Source organism: Leptidea sinapis, chromosome 1 (assembly GCF_905404315.1).
Source record: "Leptidea sinapis chromosome 1, ilLepSina1.1, whole genome shotgun sequence".
In the NCBI taxonomy this organism is placed as follows: domain Eukaryota; kingdom Metazoa; phylum Arthropoda; class Insecta; order Lepidoptera; family Pieridae; genus Leptidea; species Leptidea sinapis.
The window spans coordinates 2,301,544-2,306,878 of NC_066265.1; the positions used below are offsets into that span (position 1 = coordinate 2,301,544).

Below are 5,335 nucleotides of genomic sequence, written 5' to 3' on the forward strand. Positions count from 1 at the left end.
GTTTAGTTTAGGAGTCTATCGCGGACCAACAACGTGACACGTAATTTATATATATTAAAGACTAGCTGACCCGACAGACCTTGTTCTGTACATAACAAATGTGTTATAGTGAATTTGCATCACAGCAGAACTGTTAAACCGTGCGTCAATAAATTATCTCATAGAAAATATGTCCAACAAATATTGGAAATGAAAATAGTTTAGGGTCTCAAATCGAAATAAAAGCTATCCTATCTCTCAGGTTGGACTAAACTACACTCCATAAAGTAATCCCCATTAAAATTCGTTCAATAGTTTAGGAGCTAACTGGAAACAAACATCAGGACATTGGATTTAAAAATGTAAAGGTAATTCACCGTGTTTATTTAATATATGCTTGTGGTGAGTGGATGATTATGTCATGAGGATATCTGCTTCAAGTTATTAACTTAAAAATTAATACATTAATACTTATAGGTTAGATAACATATATTTTCATAATGTTGTAATAATGCCCATATAACACCTTTATTTATCTACAGTGTGTGTGGGTTGGTGCATCTACTGTACTCAGTAACTCTTGTGGTTTTTTAACTATCTGACATTTTATTTAACTTATCCGTATGCTACGCTTGAAATAGATTGTAATTAGAATAATTCCTAAAATCAATAATTATTAAATTTTACTTCAATCGCACATAAAGATTACACGCACACACTTTTTTATATTTGATAATTTTACCAGTGGGAGGGAGTGGAGACCTTTGTACAGGGTGCCGGCTAGATTATGGTTACCACAACGGCGCCTATTTCTGCCGTGAAGCAGTAATGTGTAAACTTTAGTGTGTTTCGGTCTGAAGGGCGCTGTAGCTAGTGAAATTTCTGGGCAAATGAGACTTAACATCTTATGTCTCAAGGTGACGAGCGCAATTGTAGTGCCACTTAGAGTTTTGGGCTTTTCAAGAATCCTGAGCGGCACTGCATTGTGGCTGGGTATATCAATTACCAAATTACGTATTTTTCATGAAAATAAACTAAAAATGATAATGAGAGTCCTAGTTAAGTGTAAAGTATTAAAATGAGCTTACCATTAATAATCGAATCATTAAGACGAGTGTATCCTCATACAAAAGTCACAACTTCATCGTTGTCAATTTAATTCAAGTTTCTATATTTTTTTTTATTATACTTATTCGTGGCAAAGACTACTTAATCTTGAGCCACTTTAGTCTATGGTTTAAAATCATTGAGACACGGGATTTCTTATTATTTGCGACTACACTAATTGTACTACGCATTACTTATTCTTTCGTAGCAGACTGTTTTCGACAATCGCTTTTCGCGTGTTGATCACGGCTAAGTCGAGACCTTACTACCAAAGTTGAGAGCGGACGCTTTACGCCGCGTAACTGAAAGTTATTTCACAATAATTGAGCTTTTAGAGGTGCTCATTAAAAGATTTGTTCCAATACTTTTAATTAATACTAAGATTGATACAATTAATTCTGCTGAACTTTTAGGAATTTGTATCGGCGTTATTCTTCAGAAATCCATAAATATCCAAGTGTTATTTTTATGGAGAGTAATTTCTGCTGTTTTGTGTTTAATCAATTCGGCACGTGTTTCGCCTGTACAAGAGGCATCCTCAGGAGATGATGACTCGAGACTTCGATTCTCGTGCCAGCAATCACAATATTTATATCAACAATCACATAAAAAAATTACAAAATATGAAATTTGTAAGATTTGTTTATTGCTTCTATAAATTACAGAAATTACGTGAAGAATTCTATTATGATTTAGATTGTGTCTATAATGTGCATCCTTAAATTAACCATTGGTCTCCGCTGCGCTCCAACTAGATACCGCACTACCTTAGAATAATAGCTTTTTTATTACAGCAACTATTAGATGCTTGTGTGCGTGGCATCTTGATACTCAATGGCATCTTTGAAATTCAGTAACATACGCGTAGTGTTATTTTACATTGAAATTAATAAAATATAAAACACTTACTGATGATATGTGACCCCAGTGTCTTTCTTATTTCTTGTTGTATTACTTTTACAAAGCTTTATTTTTAGTTTACTTTAGTTTTAATTATTGCAAAATTTAACAGAACATGTGGTACGTCAACGTCACACATTGTTCGAGACTGGCTCGATTGCGCCCACTTGGGCGTACTATTACTTGCCGCACTTTGCGACTACGCTTGGGGTATTTAGTTAGAGTGCAGCGGAGACCAATCCTTAATTAAGTGTGCTTCATTTAAAATTCTCTCGTACTAATTATTTCTTGATAGGAGTAAATTGGTAACGTTTTCAATAAAACACATAAATGGCTGTATATGTGAGGCCAAAATTCTACACATAAGTACGCCTTTCGTATTTGTAAACAATTTGTTATGTTTTTAAAGTGATAACCCTCACTGCTAGGATTAATACACAAATAAAATTTGAAAAACAAAATTTTATGAACAATGCGGGACTCGAACCCACCACCTCTGGCGTGCCGTGCCAGTGCTCTAACCATCTGAGCTAACCGTTCGAGTGACGTATCGTCATAGAATCTTGTATGCTTTGTTTAACTCTCAGGTTGTGGCTTCATCTACAGGATCTACTTTACAGTTGATAACCTGCTCAATCCCAATATTTGCATATTGGTAAATTGACTTGAGATGTCGCTCGTGTAAATGTAAATAATTTGTAAGAGTCCCGCATCGTTCATAGAATTTTGTTTTTCAAATTTTATTTGTGTTATGGGTTAGTTTAGGGTATGCTCCGTACATGGGTTGTGGGTTTTGTTACCGCTGATTTATATAATCAATCAGCTAAGGAAATATGAATAAATGTTAATAAATTATGATTGAGGAGGTGATGGCTGGTCCATGCTCTTGAACGGGTGATACTTGTGGTGGCTAGATAATGCTGTTATCGGAAACACTGCTTCGTGTTTTTTAAATTAATGTTATTTAATGTATTTTAAATTAATATATATTATGTTTAAAATCTTGAATAAAATGCTGGCATGAAATTTTTCTTTTTTAACAGTGTGTGGATTAAAGCATATACTGTACTTTATAGTTCTTCTGTTTTTATACTTAACTATTAATTTGCATTTAGTTTTTTGACTTACTTGTGTAAGGTAGGTTTTATTGTTGCATCTAATGACGTTCTATATAGTCATTGGTTGCATCACATATTTTATTGTAAATAAAATAATTTGTTACACGATTAAGCTGTAAATTTTGATTTAAAAGTATCTAGCCACTTCTTCTCATTAAAGCTCAACCTTTTCCGAAGTGGTGGTAAATGGTAGCAGAAGAAAGATAAAAAAATTAACTTTCATTACTGAGTGATTTTGGTTTGATTAATACTAGCAACCTCTCTAGATTTTTCCCACTATGAATTGATGGCAAAATTTACTATTTGTTTGTTCTTAATTCTTCTTCTCGCGTATGTCGGAGTGATTTATGTGTATTTCATCTATTAGATGGCGCTGTTGCACTACATATAATAAAATAGTAGACGGGTCGTAATTTTTCCCATTACACTTTTTGTCTGTTTATACACGCCATTCTCAGGAACGGCTTAACTGATTTAAATGTGACTTTCACTTACTTATTGGCTCCTGTAACATTAACTATTTATTTCGTTTTGATTGATTCCCAAAGAAAATTATTATGAAACTAAACAACGAAATCTTAGAAAAAGTAACAGGCATCCACTTGAGGAGAAATATTTTCAACATTTATAGTTTGTGATATTAAATAATTAGATTACTTGCTACCATAGTAATCTAAATAAACAAATACTAGATGAGATAAAGTCTGATTCAGTACGTACGTGTTTTTTTGATGAAACTAATTTTAAATGCATTCTCACTTTCTTCGGGCATGTATCGCGACTCCATAGAACGCTTAATAGTGCAGAGTAAAGTCGAGGGCACTAGACCACGAGCATGAGGTGGACGGACCAAGTAAGGCAAGGTGTCGACGGTACTGTGCATGAATGCATGAGAAGAGCGGCAGTTCGCAACGAGTGGCGCATTGTGAAACAGGCCACTAACCTCCACGTGACGACCACGACCACTCCGACAAGAGTGTAACGCCGAAGAAGAAGAATTTTAAAAGAACGTTTAGGGAGTATGCAATGTATTGGTTGCCTATAAAAATGGCCGCAGGTACCTGTAATTTATAAGTATAATTAATTTTCTGATGTATATTGCAACTTTATGTTTTTTTTTAATAATTGGTCATTTTAAAGGAAATTATGTCAAGAATTGAAAAATATATTGTTAGCAGCTCTGTCTGCTTCAACATAACGGTTGCCAAGTGTAAACAGGTACATTTTTGTTGATAAATTGTAGTCATCTGTTTTTTTTTTTATAATTTAAATACAAAATTGAAGTTTTATATTTACGATAAACTATAGTTGCCAGTTAAAAATGGCCACAAGCATAGGTTGCCATGACTTCCATAAACGATTCTCACTCCAGTTAAGTATATTATAGTTTTTAATCAATTTTGCGTAATTTTAAAGGAAATTATGTAAACAATTAATATAAAAGTGGTTGCCAGCTCTCAGTCAACCGCAACGTTAGGGTTGCCAAGTGTACACAGGTATTTTTTTTTTTTATGATAATAAGGGACGAGACGAGCAGGACGTTCAGCTGATGCTAATTGATAATAATTAACTTGTTAATTATTTATATTTTTTTTAATACAATATCGATGTTTTATATTTACTACTAGCTGATGCCCACGACTTCGTCCACATAGATAAAGGATTTTTAAAAGATGTACTATTCTAGTTCCTGTTCCCGTTTTCGTTCCCGTTCCCAACATATTATATGAATACTATCTCGACGAACATTGCTATGGCAAACTAAACCTACTATTGGTAATCATAGCTCATCGAAGTGAATTTCAGTGTTTCACAAATCCCGCGGGAACCAAGGATTTTTCCAGGATAAAATGTAGCCTATGTCCTTTTCCAAGCTCTAGTCTGTCGCTGTACCAAATTTCATCAAAATCGGTTCAGTAGCTCCGGCGTCGAAGCGTAACAAACAAAATTACATTCACATTTATAATATTAGTAGGGATTTACGATAAATATATTATAAATTGTATATTTCTTATAAACTTCTTATTTAAATTTGCATAATCAACACCGATATTTTCCATCCGAGATACCTTAGCGACTTAAGCGTTGATAATAAAATTTTCATATTACGCCTGCTCCTTGTTGTTGTAAAATCCAAGAAAGATCTTTCTATTTGTTGAATTATTAAAAACCTTTTTTAAAACTGTACAGGCGGAAAGATATACGATGACACAAAGGCTGTTCATTTATTT

The 5,335-nt window shown here is 33.7% G+C and overlaps 1 non-coding gene across 1 annotated transcript; it reads right to left on the reverse strand.

The window, feature by feature from the left end:
- Window positions 1–2,452: 2,452 nt before the first annotated feature.
- On the reverse strand, window positions 2,453–2,526 carry Trnaa-ggc (transfer RNA alanine (anticodon GGC)). The gene has a single exon. It is a non-coding gene; the product is annotated as a tRNA-Ala (tRNA).
- Between the last annotated feature and the right edge of the window lie 2,809 nt (window positions 2,527–5,335).